Source organism: Myxocyprinus asiaticus, chromosome 14 (assembly GCF_019703515.2).
Source record: "Myxocyprinus asiaticus isolate MX2 ecotype Aquarium Trade chromosome 14, UBuf_Myxa_2, whole genome shotgun sequence".
NCBI lineage: Eukaryota > Metazoa > Chordata > Actinopteri > Cypriniformes > Catostomidae > Myxocyprinus > Myxocyprinus asiaticus.
The window spans coordinates 34,615,831-34,630,455 of record NC_059357.1 but is presented as its reverse complement, the minus strand read 5'-3'; the positions used below and the strand labels follow the sequence as shown (position 1 = coordinate 34,630,455).

General features: G+C 36.4%; 1 protein-coding gene across 1 annotated transcript in view; it reads right to left on the bottom strand.

Moving 5' to 3' along the window:
* LOC127452091 (KN motif and ankyrin repeat domain-containing protein 2-like) overlaps window positions 1-11,084 on the bottom strand; it is a 48,730-nt gene extending 37,646 nt beyond the window's left edge. The window contains exon 1 of the mRNA XM_051717270.1: window positions 10,993-11,084. The gene's annotated coding sequence lies outside the window, so the exon portion shown is untranslated. The remainder of the gene's footprint in view (window positions 1-10,992) is intronic.
* Window positions 11,085-14,625: the final 3,541 nt, after the last annotated feature.

Below are 14,625 nucleotides of genomic sequence, written 5' to 3'. Positions count from 1 at the left end.
ATTTTTCCTCATTAAAAAAATTGTACACCTAAAAAAAGAATTGTAATTTTGAGACATATGAATGAAATCATGAGCACTCACATTTAAATTAAAACTCCAGTCATATCAGAAACCTTATAAAAGCTGTTTTATTCTACATGGAAAGGGTCCGCACATGGGGGCTGCCATTATACAATCACATGACCAGCCGAAAACTACTCACTTAATCTCAGTAACCATCCTGTTATTTGATACTTTCACCCACTGATTAAAGTATTCATGGCTGACTGTGAATACTACATTTCTACAATGGCATCTGAAACTGAAAACTATTGATTTTAAATGATGCTGCATCCAAGCTGCTAGATGTCAATGTCCAAGTCCAAGATGACACAAAGACAAAAGTTACTGAGTGCACCATTAAATGTTGGTAACCATATTATTTTGCTCCAATAATTTATTAATGAAACCAAAGACAGGGTTGCTGCAGAGTTTTTAAAATAAAATATAAGACTTTTTAAGACCTGAACAAATCAAATTAGTACAGTATGTCCATACAGAACAAACCCACACAATCACAAAATAAATCATGTATCATAGATTCTTTTACTTAAGCAGGATGGAGCACACAATCAACAAGGCCTTAGAACTTGTAACATTGCTTTTCAGAAAAACAGGGTATCTGCAGGTTTAAAATACTCAGGACATGTTTTCCACATCTATAACACATCATATTAAAATGAATTTATGTACCAATATATTAAAACATATGAATTAGAGGTTGATCGATATTGGATTTTGCTGATAACCATAATAATGCGTTGGAAGAAAGGGAATAATCTAAATGCTTAGTTTCTACCATGTGTGATCTGTGCAAATGACAATAAACTGGCTTAAGACATATGACTATAGTTTTTAAAATGTTCCGAATGTGTTCATAAAATGTTCTTAATATTTTCTTACTGTAACAGGGCAGGTCAGACAGAGGCTACAAGAGTCCAAATTGAATTAAATCCCAGAAACAAAATACCAAAATACCAATAATACCCCCCCCCCCCCAGACACACACACACACACATACAAAAAAAAAAAAAAAAGACATGGGACTTTTGAAAATACACCGAAGACTCTTATTTTGAAATGTCTGTGCTTCGCTGCTTCCAGCTGCTCATTCAAACAGATAAGGGAAATAAAATATGCACTCTTACGTTCAGCATTTACAATACAAACACTATAAACACTATCATAATTCATCAACAGTAGATCACCAGCGATCGCTTGTCATAAATGTATTCATTGTATTCATTGATTGTGAAATGCTCTGAAGATGCTGGAATTATTGAACATCAAGTTCCCCGCATGCTTTTCACTTTAAAGTCTGCAATGCACACAGACGATATGTTTATTAAAATCTTAGCCTTTTAAAGTTTAATAATCACATTAGGGCCATGTTGCAATTCTGGTCTTTAGGTCCCCAAATTGAATAACTCTTTAAATGATAATTAAGACTTTTCTTATACCGTTATGACTTTTTATGACCTTAAATTTCAGATTACTTAAGGACCCACGGGAACCCTGAAAGACCAAAGGGAATATTACAGTACACCACTTCCTGTTGCCTGAAAAAAAATTCTTTGCTTATGTTGGTGAGGCATGTTGCTTATTTTGAACATGTTTTTCCAGAGCAGGTTAGTTGTTTATCTTGAGAGATCTGGCAACACCACAACTGGTATATCACCCACCCTTAGCACAGAGTACTGTCATTTTAAAAACAATGTTTTTAACCGTTCTTTGATTTGGAAAGGAGGCCGCATAATGCCAGAATGAAAAATACTGTTTCTGATCTGAATGAACTGAAATGAAAAACATTTAGTTTTTAATCCTTGTGAACCAACGAATGATGCTATTATGATTTTTCTAAAGTTTAACCCCTAACGTATACCTAAAACTGACCATAAAGGCTAACCCCTTACCCAAACCTACCCATGATTTTAATTGGAAAATAATTTTAGTGTATCACTAAAGAAAAGAAAACATCAGGTTTGGAATGAGATGAGCGGTTATTGACATACATCAGTCATTTGTATTGCAATAAATAAATAAATAAAGAACAAATTTGTTCACTTATGTTTCCTTTCTTAACATAAAGTATTGGATAGTAAGCAACCTAAAATCTGATGCCTGTTTTGTATCGATTTGAAATTCTGTTTGTTGATTGGTTTGTCTCTATGGGAATAAAGTTGTATGATATCTTACGATTTCGCCACCTCGTACGAGTTATTACAAGCTGTTTTAAGACTATGTTGGCAGCATACTGGAACACGAACAAGAAGTTTGTTCAAGTTTTGCGCACTACCTTTGCTAAAAAGCTCATTGAGCAGTTCAAGACTAGATGTGCAGCACAAACCCCAGAACACATGCACTACACATGAAGCAGACAAATACTGAGACACGCATTCACTCATGGGACTGGTGTCTGTTCTAAAATTTCCATTCTCCCCTTCAGATTTATGTCACATCCAGATTAGACGGGTTTTGGTGGAAGGTAACAGCTCTCTACATACTGGTCCACCAAATGGCAAAATAAGGCAAATACAGCAAGCAGGAATGCAGTAATGGCAAGCCCCTTCAAACTGCATGAGACTTTAGGAGTGTTAATAGATTTTATACTATTATAGTTTATTGTGCCTATCAAATAGACACCTATGTGCACTGAAACTAAATCAGTTCGAAACTATAGCTGAATGAACAGGATGATGGTGACTCTTTGTATCCTTGATTATTGTTGGCATTTTGTAGCCTGCATTGAACATCACATTTAACGTGACAGACACACTTATATATACCTATCAAGCAGAATATTGGACGCTGAGAAGGATAAGGTAAAGTGAAGATGACATTCCATTAAAACTGCTGAGAGTTCATGTTTATCGATGAAAGGCTGCCCACTGTCACACAGACTAATTTAATTGCTCAGAGGTTGCTCTTTCATTGCTCAGCCGACTTACATTTTAGTTTGTTTCTTACCCAAAACCGATTGTATCACTTCATTGAATTTAACCACTTGAGTCTGTCTTTATATCCTTTTTGGAGATTGAAAGTTTTGAACCCCAGTGACTTAGCTACATTGGGCATAAACACATCATTCATTTATCAATATACATTATATGGCCAAAAATATGTGGACACCCCTTCTAATTAAAGAGTTTGGTTACTCCGTTAATACCAGTGAAGATAAATCATAATTCTACTCCAAACAATGGCATTCTATGGCATTCGGTGCTTCCAACTTTGACAACAGTTTGGGGATAGCCCTTTTCTATTCCAGCATGAAAATGCCCCTGTGCACAAAGCAAAGTCCATAAAGAAATGGTTTACTGTGTTTGATGTGGAAGAAATTGACTGGCCTGCACAAAGCCCAGACTTGAACTCCACTGAACACCTTTGGGGTGAATTGGAACACCAACTGAAAGCCAGGCCCCATTGCCCAACATCAGTGCCGGACCTCAGTGATGCACTTGTGTTTGAATGAGAGCAAATCCCTGCAGCCATGTCACTACATACAGTATAGTGGAAAGCCTTCCCAGAAGAGTGGAAGTTGTTACTGCACCAAAGGGGGGAATTGGTTTTGAAATTGAAGGTTCATCAAGCACATACGGTGTCCACAAACTACTGGCCACATAGTGTATCTTAGTTTTTGTTCCACAAAAGAAAGTCAGCATATGGGTGAGTAAATGATGAGAGAATTATCATTTTTGGGTTCCTTTAATGGGGTTCTTTGTTATGTTTCATATTAGAATCAACAATGTCTCAAATGTTTTTCCTAAAATACCAATAAAAATTAGATAATTGTTGACATACAGTTAAAGAGCTATTAAATTAATGTGGATGGAAGAATTTGATGCGAAATCTTTATATCAAAATCTCTGACCTAATTTGATTTTGACTGGAATCTTTGCAAATCTGAGCACATTGATGAGGTATATTCTGAAACTCTAGTCTAGAAAATTCACGTGAGATAACTGGGTTTTTTTCCTCAAAAAAAGAAAGAAGAAAAAGAGAAACATCAGAAGAGCACACTCAATAAATAGCTCTCTGGCTGAACTTGATTTAATCATGAACAGTGGTTCCACATGTTTGAAATGAGTTTTTTTTTTTTTTTTTTTACTTAAAATTACTATTTAAACCCAACACATACACTTTGTGTAGACAGAACCTAGTTAAATAGGGTAAACCCATCAAAAACCCAACACATCCAGTGTCAAGGAGTACGTTCACATGGGCAGTTACAATCTAACTACCAGGGGTTTTTGCATTGTCGAGCAAACAGTCTTCATCTCTCTACCCACGTATACATGACACTATGCGCAATCGAATAGGTGAAGAAAGGATGTCAGCTGAGAAAGTGATGTAAACGTTTTCCGGTTGACCTTTTGCGTCATAGTAGCACGTCGAAGAAGTCAGCTACAGCGAGACCCAAACAACAGTCACAACAACATGAAAAACTTTACAGCCACATGCATTTCTTACATTCTTTGCACACTGATTTTGGTGCAGATCAGATGTAGTTTATCCGTTGTGCTTATGGTGATGTCCGAAGACAACACTGTTTGCTCCTGGATTGTTTGAAGGGGACTTTGAAGGAAGAACAATTATGATAGTCATGCTGTAAGGAAGCTTCAAACAGAATTTCCAATAAAAATGACTTAAAAATGAGTTCTGAATAAACATTATGTTTGAGCCCCACACATTTCAGCCCCCCAAAGCTCTCACAGTGGATGGTAAAGTCTTCGAAGGGAATTGGGCACAGGGATGATCACTTCTGAATGAAACGCACACATGTTATTGCTTTTCTTCTTTTCTGCTTTGTGTTGCTTTCGACTTCCGGGTTAAATACACATCTCGCGGCACCTCTGTTTCTTGGAGCATGCGCATAACGTCGAGGCCTATTGCAGTTCGATAAACGTGTATACATGCTGGACGGAACCAATCTACAGTCGCATTATCTAGGTCTGTTAGTTCGATTTTACAGAAATGGGACTGATACAATTTAAATCGGAGTAACACGTTTACATGACATTTTAAAAAGAAGAATTATTGCTTTAGTCTGACTTTTAAAGTGCATGTAAACACACACTCAATGTAACTCAAATAAATTTATTTTACTTCTTTATGTATTAACTAGTGAAAGTGAATGTTAGCATGCTAAATACACACTGGTTGGAAGCACTACAGAGTGTAGTATAGTAACTATGCTATGGTTAGCACAGCATTTGCTCAACATAGCAAGCAATGAATTTCATGTGTGACATCTACCTGTCCTCATCGTTAGCTCAAGCTCCACTCTTCACCGTAATAGGCCTTTTTCACAGACTGCGATAATGCATTTCTGTCTTATTTAGCAGCATAAATCTTGCAACTTTTTTTATATTATACATTTTTAAAATACTGAGTGTACATTTATAACATTATTCTTTGTGTTATATTACCCTGGAATAAGTTTTAAAAAACGAATTACCACAGCTGCGAGGGGGTTTCGATCACAGCTGCTGAGAGTGTGACAGTAAATTTGGCATCTTCTCCCATCATAATCCATTGCTCTCTATATTTTTTTTTTTTCTCTTTTGAAAGTCAGTCAAATGTAATAGTGGATTTTTTCTTTTGGTCTTGGAGCAAATGGGTAAGTGAAAATAATATTTGCTGTGATCTCCCATTCACCACTGTCGAAGTTTACCCTGCAAACGTTTACTTCCACGCACCAAAACCCGGAGTGTGAAAAAGGCCTATGATAACCCCCAAAACTCAAACATAACAGAAACTCTTTTAAATTTCATTAAACACTACCAAGTATCCCACTTTATATTCATCTTGCAGAAAAACACATAAAATAACACTTAATTCTAACAATTAATCACCCTATTGAGTTTCAAGTAGTGTTGGGGTCGAGTCCACCTTAGTCAAGTTCAAGTCAAGTCCAAGTCTTTAAACAATCGAGTCCGAGTTGATTTCGAGTCCAAAAGGGGCTGAGTCAGACTCAAGACCGAGTCCAAATGAATCTGTTTATGAATCTGAATTAAAATTGTAACCGTAAACTCAACATCAATATTTTAAGCTTCTTTTAAACTTCACAACTAAGAAAAACAGTTTGTCAATATAAATGTAACAAAAACACCTCTGTTGCCTTTCATGTATATATTTTATTATTAGTTTCCTGCTGAACAAACTTCAAAGTGGTTTCAGAAAGAAAGTATATGCTTTAGGTATATGAAGACAAAATTGTCCTTCAACACAATTTTTATTGAAAAAAAGAAAATTGGACCTCCACAAGTCTTGTTTATCCTTGGGAGCAGTTTCCAAATGCCTGAAGGTACCACGTTCATCTGTACAAACAACAGTACGCAAGTATAAACACCATGGGACTACGCAGCCATCATACTGCTCAGGAAGGAGATGCATTCTGTCTCCTAGAGATGAACGTAGTTTGGTGCGAAAAGTGCAAATCAATCCCAGAACAACAGCAAAGGACCTTGTGAAGATGCTGGAGGAAACAGGTAGTCAAGTATCTATATCCACAGTAAAACGAGTTCTATATCAATATAACCTGAAAGGCTGCTCAGCAAAGAAGAAGCCACTGCTCCAAAACCACCATAAAAAAGCCAGACTACAGTTTGGAAGTGCACATGGGGACAAAGATCTTACTTTTTGGATAAATGTCCTCTGGTCTAATGAAACAAAAATTTTACTGTTTGGCCATAATGACCATTGTTATGTTTGAAAGAAAAAGGGTGAGGCCTGCAAGCCGAAGAACACCATCTCAGCCGTGAAGCATGGGGTGGCAATATCATACTGTGGGGGTGCTTTGCTGCAGGAGGGACTGGTGCACTTCACAAAATAGATGGCATCATGAGGAATTAAAATTATATGGATATATTGAAGCAAAATCTCAAGACATCAGCCAGGAAGTTAAAGCTCGGTCGCAAATGGGTCTTCCAAATGGACAATGACCCCAAGCATACCTCCAAAGTTGTGGCAAAATGGCTTAAGGACAACAAAGTCAAGGTATTGGAGTGGCAATCACAAAGCCCTGACCTCAATCCGATAGAAAATTTGTGGGCAGAACTGAAAAAGTGTGTGCAAGCAAGGACGCCTACAAACCTGACTCTGTTACACCAGTTCTGTCTGGAGGAATGGACCAAAATTCCAGCAACTTATTGTGAGAAGCTTGTGGAAGACTACCCAAAATGTTTGACCCAAGTTAAACAATGTAAAGGCAATGCTACCAAATACTAACAAAATGTGTGTAAACTTCTCACCCACTGGGAATGTGATGAAAGAAATAAAAGCTGAAATAAATCATACTCTCTACTATTATTCTGACATTTCACATTCTTGAAATAAAGTAGTGATCCTAACTGACCTATGACAGGGAATATTTTCTATGATTAAATGTCAGAAATTGTGAAAAACTGAGTTTAAATGTATTTGGCTAAAGTGTATGTAAACTTCTGACTACAACTGTAGACTAAAGAAAGTGAAAGCTGCGTTAGTCATTACAACCAAGATTATTATGTTTTGAATTTTAATTTAGTTTTTATTTCTACTTCATTTTCAATTTGTCAATTCAATTTAGTTTAGTCTTATTTAAAATGATCCCTATCTAAAGAAATAATAGTCTATACTGATATTTCTTTCTGAATCTTTTTTTCTCTATCTGCCGACTGATTTGGGAAAATACAGCACATACAAATGAGTCAACACAGTAGTAATTAGCACTCGCTGAGATGTTACGTCTCATAATTTGACTGCAAATGCTACATCCATAAACACTGGAAAAGCCCACTGATAATATCAGGGCCATGTCATCACGGACATGATTTTCTAGTTAATTTGTGGGAAACCGCACAATGCAGGGCAGTTCTGCATGCCTAAATCCCTGATGTGTCCGTGTGCGTCTCGCAGCAGCTGCCGCAGAAGATAAAAAAAAAATAATAATTGATATTTGCTTAAGCGGCAGCTGCGTTGGTCTGCAATCAGTCTGAAATCTTTACATACCAACCAAAGAAAATTTAATTGAGCTCTTCTTTAACTGCATAAACATGGAGAATAATAATTTTGAGTCATAAATTTAACAGAATTGTCCTTCAAAAGTCAGAGGTATAGGCTAAAAAAAGACGTGCATAAGTTACCCTGTGGTTTACAATAAAAATAAAATAAAAATGTAAAATAAAAACATCATAACCAACGAAATTCATCTGTAACATGAAGTTTAGCTTCATACACAAACTCTGCCATTGAATAATAAACTTTATTAATTAAATGATAAACAAAACATTTCACTGCCCAAAATATACTAATATTTTATTGTGCATGGTTGAATGTTGTGAATGGTGGACAAATGCTGTAAAATAATGTATTTTAAGCAGCTCGTCAATGCTTTGAAAATAGTAAATCAATAATAAACAGGTGCTGTTTCGAGTTGCTGTCTGCTTTAGCAATAACGCTGTATTTCCCCCCAACTATTTAAAAAGTTACACAGTTAATTCATCAAGCTATTATGGACCAGTTCAATCTGACAACACTGCATGGACCACAAGAGACTACAGAAGCCTACATGTGTAGATACATTATGCCTAAAAAGACTTAATATCCAATATTAATACAATTTTTATGTATTTTTATTTCGATATGCTGTTTTTAGTAAACTGTGAGAGACATGATGTGGGTGACTTGACTCAGTTAAGTTCTTGATTTGAAGTTTTTAACCACAATGAAACCGCAATGCGAGCACCGTCTTGGCTGCACAAATGGAACATGTACTTTTACCAGTTATCAGGTCCCAAGTTTCTATTACATTGGATACATACCTGTCTTTATGTTTTCGTCGTGCCAGCCACCTCGGTAGTCAGTGTTATACAGTAGTCTCTGTAGTAACATTCAAGCGTATTGGTTGACTGATGAGCGTGCCTGTGCGTATGTGTGTTTGCTTAAACACAGTGAAACAACTCAGGCTACGTCTACGACTTCAGGGGCTAATACAGCTGCATGCAGACAGAGATGTTCATTAATTTCTGTTTTGTTATTTATTTATTTTATCATTGCATAACAAATGTCATGGACTCGGTTGCACTCTGAAAAAAAATCCAGAGTCCCAAAGTCTCAAGTCCGAGTCAAGTCCAAGTAAAAACGCAGCCGAGTCCATTCAAAATGGACTCGTGACTCGAGTCCGAGTCCAAACTCGAGTACCCCAACTGTAGTTTCAAGCAAAGCATGCTGGGAAATGGAAGTCCCCTGGCCAGTTTCATCAATGATACATAATCACCACAAAAAATATTCATGCAGCCCCAACTCAAAAGGATTGCGTAAACTTCCATTTTACACATTTAAATGGATAGAACTCAATGGAATCAAGTTGTGACAAAATGTTCTAGAACTGTGTTGCTGTAGTTCACTTCAATTAAGTAAATTGAACAAGCAGCAAAATCCCTTTTTTTGAGTGCAGAAGACTGAAGCAGAAGTCCCAATTTGCCCTCCATTTAATCTCACTGCGGTCTAGCAGAAACAATGGAGATATTATAGAGATCTCATTTGTGATTTGGGGGTTGAGGATGTCAGTCATTAAGTGACACGCTGAGAAACAGCAACAATTCAAACTAATTAAAAGCGTTTGAGATAGATTCACGTAGCCCTTGTCTTGCAAACAATATTTCAATGCCCAGCGTGTGGCCCACCGTACAAATGGGGTTTATAACCACGCATTCCAGCGCAAGCAATTCCACGACTTCACCTCTCGCGCCAAATGACACATTCCACTACCACGCGCATGATGAGCGTCAGTACTACGAGTATGTGCCAGTGTTGTAAGTCACTTTACACCTACACTGGCTGTTTGTTCCCCCCCACACACACACTTAGCTACAAGCAGGGGCGTAGACTCCAGGGGGGATGGGGGTACGTAACCCTCAGAATAATCAAAACAAACAAGTACAACCCACCCAATATTTATACAATGTTCAATATCATTGTATAAATGATACGCTCTTGGCTACAAGTGGAAAAAGTAAACTAAACAAGGAAACAAACAAAATATTAGTGTAATATAAGACCTTGAACAGATCTGATTATTTATCTTCCTTCTTTCCCACCCTTTTTTACGAGTTCTCTACAATATTTGAGGAGGTGTTTCATAATCAATAGACAGACTTACACAAAGAAAACAATCATGCGCACGTGTTAAACCCGACCATTACTGACCAGCAAAGTCAAGGCAGGACGAAGCCAATGAATTCAAACCACTGCAGCAAAGTGATGAACATCTGGAAGTCATGAAGAAGTCCAGCAGTCCCACCCTCTCCCCAGAGTCACGGGGTCTTAATTCAAACCGCCATTAGCACTCATTTAACCGTCATTTATACATATGATATGATTACAATAGCAATAATCACCAATAAAATGCATTCAAATGTGCTTTCTTTCCTGACTGGACTATCCCAAGAAGTGCGCGCGCCCGCAAATTAACCCAGCTGTTCATTAAAATATAATGATAGCTTTTCATTAATCACAGCTGACACTATTATTATTTATTAATATATTATATATTATTTTTTTTTTATTATTAATTAAATTCTACACGGGTGTATTTGAACACTCGAGATCACACTAGCTAATAAAGGCATTGTGCGCACGGCACGCCCCCCCATGAAAGATGCCAAATAATCATCAAATGGCAATGATAGTCATATATAAGCCATTCAATTAATATAAGCCATGCTTTTCAAATGAATGCAATTTTACCCCCAGGAATAAGTCGCGTAGTAGCAAAGGTTGAAATAAGTCCATTTTAAATGGTGAATCCCCATCGTGGTCCGTTACTTTGAAACTTAATGTAAAATCGAGCAATAAAAACCGAGTGAAGCAAATGGGAAAACGACAATACACATGTCTAATGTATAACTGCACACGTGAGTTTCATAAAAAGCACAAGGTTGACCATAAAACGTGTGTAATGTCACCTACCCTCTCTCAGTCCCTCAATAAGGCCAACAGCAGTCTCACTGACAGCCGAGACAAAAACACCGCAACCAAACCATGACCCGACACCCCCTTCTGCTCTTAAAGACACAGCGCATTTATACACTGCCTCATAATATGTGCACTTCTTATTTACACCGCACATTCTAGTGCAAATGCATAAACAGTCTGGTTCAGCAGGCTATCACAGACGACAACTTTACATGTTTGCTCATAATTATTCATTTTAATAGGTCTATGGACAAATATTGAATCATAAATCAGAGTGACAATTTAGCGTTAATAGCGACCTTTGTTTCAAAAGCTATCATGCATTGTACAATATACTTTGAAGTTACTGTTCAGGTTTTTAATTCATATGCCATGACGTCATGATGCGCCTACGTCATACATAAACCACTCTGTGGAAATTGTGAGTTTACGCATGTTCCTCATGGGCTGTAAAGTGGCATTTGGATCAAATTGATTAGTTATTAGGTCGCAGATGGACAGGCGAAAGTAGTCACATTTCAAAGACACATTGACCATATGGAGGTCGTTTTGTGCAGCAGACAATAACCAAGTCGTGACTGTGTGATGTATGTGAAGAGAAACGAGGTTCCGAGCACCATCCGTTTCAAATCAAGAATCTGATATGTCGTCCTTCATGGATAATTAGTCAAATTGGTGGCTAAAGGAAATGAATTGGACTGGATTATTTGTTGCCCTAATAGCACAAATGTCTCAACTCAATCAGCAATCTGCAGAAACAGTGATATTGGATAATTAATATCTTTCTTTCTAATATTTTATAATTGCAAATGTGTAAATATTACTTTCAGTGTTTAGGACTACTATTTTTACAATAAAGAAATATATATATATATATATATATATATATATATATATTTTTACAAAATGTTCCTAATTAAAGGGATGATGCTACAGAACGCGACTTTAAGATACATTTATTTCAATACTTATTTTTAATATTTTAGTTGTGTAAAATTACAATATGTTTAGGCGTTCTGTTTTTACAACTAAAAAAAAAAATGTTTTTTTTTTAACATTAATTTCAAAAATGTTGTAAAAAAATTACTTTTTTTTTTTTCACAATATTTTCAGAACTAAAGGGATGCTGATCCAAAACATGACTTTCTTTTTCTTTCTTTCTAATAACATTTTATAATTTATAATTTTAAATGTGTAAATATTACTTTCAGTGTTTAGGACTCCTGTTTCTACAATAAAGAAACACATCATGTTTTATTTTTTATTTCAGAATGAAAGGGTTGCTGCTACAGAACATGACTTTAGGTTAGATTTCTTTTAATACTTATTTTTAATAATATTTTATAATTATAAATGTGTAAATATTACAATATGTTTAGGTGCTTTGTTGTTAGAATAAAAAAAAATAAAATAAATAAAAAAAAATGTTTTTCACAATATTTTCAGAACTAAAGTACACTGCATTCAGAAAGTATTCAGACCCCTTCATTTTTTTCACATTTTGTTATGTTGCAGCCTTATGCTAAAATGCTTTATTGTTTTCACATCAATCTACACTCCATACCCCATAATGACAAAGCAAAAACCTGATTTTTGATAACTTTGCAAATGTATTAAAAAGTAAAAAGAAAAAATATCACATGGATGTAAGTATTCCGTCCCTTTGCTGTAACTCTTGAAATTTAGCTCAGGTGCATCCAATTTCTCTGGATCATCTTTGAGATGTTTCTACACTATGATTGAGTCAATCTGTGGCAAATTCAATTGATTGGACATGATTTGGAAAGGAACACACCTGTCTATATAAGGTCTCACAGCTGAAAATGGATATCAGAGCAAAAACCAAGCCATGAGGTCAAAGGAACTGCCTGCAGAGCTCAGAGACAGGATTGTATCGAGGCACAGTTTTTTTTTTTGGATGCATTGAAGGTTCCCAAGAGCACAGTGGCCTCCATAGTTCTTAAATGGAAGAAGTTTGAAACAACCAGGAATCTTCCTAGAGCTGGCTGCCCGGCCAAACTGAGCAATCGGGGGAGTAGGGCCTTGGTAAGAGAGGTGACCAAAACCCGATGGTCACTCTGGTTGAGCTCCAGAGATCATTTGTGGAGATGGAAGAAACTTGCATAAGGACAACCATCACTGCAACACTCTGGACTTTATGGCAGAGTGGCCAGAAGGAAGCCTCTCCTCAGTGCAACACATGCAAAAAAGCACCTAAAGGACTCTCAGACTGTGAGAAACAACAACTAACCAGCAAGAGCCCGGACTTGAACCCAATCGAACAACTCTGGAGAGACCTAAAATGGCTGTCCACCGACAGTCCCCATCCAACCTGACAGAGCTTGAGAGGATCTGCAGAGAAGAATGGCAGAAAATCACCAAATCCAGGTGTGCAAAGCTTGTCGCATCATACCCAAAAAGACTTGAGGCTGTAATCGCTGCCAAAGGTGCTTCAACTAAGTACTGAGTTAAGGATCTGAATACTTATGTCAATGTGATATTTCAGATTTTTCTTCTTAATAAATTTGCAAAGTTATCAAAAATCTGGTTTTTGCTCTGTCATTATGGGGTATGGAGTGTAGATTGAAGTGATTTTTTTTTCTTTAAATTTTAAGCATTTTAGCATAAGGCTGCAACATAAAATGTGAAAAAAATGAAGGGGTCTGAATATTTCTGAATGCACTGTATGCTGCTACAAAACATGACTTTAATAGAAATTTCTTTTAATATGTTCTTTTTCTTTTCTCTTTCTTTGTAATAACATTTGTAAATGTTTCTCACAGTATTGTTTAGGACTACTATTTTTACAATAGATATGATGTTTTTTTGTTTAACAAAATTCAGAACTAAAGGGATGCTGCTACTGCAGAACAGGACTTTAGGATACATTTCTTTTAACACTTTTTTTTTCTAATATTTTATAATTGTAAATGTGTGAATATTTATTTTTATAACTACTAGTTTTAAAATGTAATATTATGTAATTATAATACAATGTAATATAACATTTTATAATTGTAAATGTGCACAGTAAATACACTATATGGCCAAAAGTTTGAGGACACCCCTTCTAATTAACGAATTTGGTTACTCCATTAAATCCAGTAAAGAAAAATCTTAATGTTTCTTTATGTAATGGCTTGGGCTTTGTGTGCTTCCAAATTTGTGGCAACTGTTTGGGGATAGCCCTTTTCTGTATGACAATGCCCCTGTGAACAAAATGAGGTCCATAAAGAAATCGTTTACTGTGTCTGGCATGGAAGAAATTGACAGGCCTGCACAAAGCCCAGACCTGAACCCTACTGATCACTTTTGGGGTGAACTGGAACAGCAACTGTGATTCAGGCCCCATTGACCAACATCAGTTCCTGACCTCACTGAAATCCTTGAGTCTGAATGAGAGCAAATCCCTGCAGCCATGTTACTACATACAGTATAGTGGAAAGCCTTCCCAAAAGAGTGGAAGCTTTTATTACAGCAAAGGGGAAAATTGATGCCTAAGGTTTTTAAATCAAATGTTCATCAAGCACATATGGTGTCCACAAATGTTTGGCCACATAGTGTATGATGACATAAAAAAAAAAGAGAGACTTTCTCCCCAATATTTGCAGAACTAATGAGATAATG